A 1,596-nucleotide genomic window follows, 5' to 3' on the forward strand; every position below is an offset into this window, starting at 1 on the left:
AGTTTATATTTACTGTGATGTTAGTGTTCTTTATTAGCATGATAGCATCTTCACTTTGTTTTTTCAAATAAATTCATTGTTCAGTATTTACTGCTCTACTTTATTCATAAATCCATTGTTCATTTTTGTTTATTAAAATAGCCATGTCTATCTGCTATTCCTAGGATTTCCTTAAATAACTATGCTAATAAATATGTCCATCTCGGAGAGAATTAATCTTGCTTCCTTGCAGACTCTGAACATCAGGACCATGTGGACTAAACTTGCATGTGGGTGCACCAAGGAGAAGGTCCCACTCATCAAGGGATAACAACTAATTGGTCAGACTTTGTGAAGACAGGGGTTGGATAATTTGGAGAATGTCTTTGCGTTAAAGGCTAAAAGGGGCAAAGTGTCACTTGTTGTCTACCTGTTTTGACAAGGTTGGTTACAAGGTTGTCATCATACTATCCATGCAAATGTTTCCTGTGATTTCATCTGCTAAACAATGATGCATTAGCATAACTATATAGGTTCATTGTGAGCGTTCGCTTGGACTTATCTCACACCATTGATCTGGCTCGCTTTGGTTATGTAATAAGCCAACTATTGTATCTACTTAGTGTTGATCCATCAGCTTGGCTTACTTTTGGAACATACTACGTATTCCCCCATTTGTCATGAACTTTTAGATCTAATGTTTCATGCTTCTGGTATATTTGATGGCCTTACCTTTTGTCATTGTTTGGACAAATTGCTCTACACTGGACACTTATGTATCAAGGCAATGCCATGCTTCTGATGCAACCTTATTGTATTGGACTGATCCATTATTTGAGCAATCACTCTAATTTTCCTTTGCAATGGTTAATACATTGTTTATGCGCTTGGACAATAAGTTGAGTCAGGCACCCGCGAGAATTGATTTGGTGTATGGCACTGTACCGGCGACAAATTTTATGCAGTTGATTTCTATCTAAATATTCCTTGGGCCAGTTCATAGATAATGATTCTGTATTATAGCTGTATTATCGGATTGGATATGACAGTGCCCGGCAGCACTGCTGCCGGGTGCGGCAAGCCGCACTTCCTATCTAGTGTAGATGGGAGTGAAAGAAGCTCACCGTTTTTCGCTGCGATGCTGCACAACTGTATATATATGACATATTCTGAATTTGGTTGGAATTCATTTTGGGTTATACGTATTATATGTGCTACTGAATTCATATTCGTTTGGTTGACCTGATCATCAACCAGCACCCGCGGCGAACGTGAGAAGCGAAATCATCCATGGCCTTGGGTTAGTTGGCACGATTGCTGCTTGCTACGTCTTGAGCTTGCGTTGGTTTTCCTCGAAGAGGAGAGGGTGATGCAGCAAGTGTAGCGTAAGTATTTCCCTCAGTTTTGAGAATCAAGGTATCAATCTAGTAGGAGGCTCCTCAAAAGTCCCACGCACCTACACAAACAAACTGAGAACTCGCAACCAACGCAATAAAGGGGTTGTGAATCCCTTCACGGCCACTTGCGAAAGTGAGATCTGATAGAGATAGTATGATGAGATGAATATATTTTTGGTATTTTATAATATAGATGCAAAAAGTAAAGATGCAAATAAAA

At 39.5% G+C, this 1,596-nt stretch overlaps 1 long non-coding RNA gene across 1 annotated transcript; it reads left to right on the top strand.

Annotated features, from left to right (window-relative positions):
* The first annotated feature begins 6 nt into the window (after positions 1–6).
* Positions 7–843, top strand: LOC119344615. Its single transcript, XR_005166743.1, has 2 exons — positions 7–422; positions 513–843. It is a non-coding gene; the product is annotated as an uncharacterized LOC119344615 (long non-coding RNA).
* The last annotated feature ends 753 nt before the right edge of the window (positions 844–1,596 follow it).

This window comes from Triticum dicoccoides, unplaced genomic scaffold (assembly GCF_002162155.2).
Source record: "Triticum dicoccoides isolate Atlit2015 ecotype Zavitan unplaced genomic scaffold, WEW_v2.0 scaffold176090, whole genome shotgun sequence".
Taxonomy (NCBI): Eukaryota; Viridiplantae; Streptophyta; class Magnoliopsida; order Poales; family Poaceae; genus Triticum; species Triticum dicoccoides.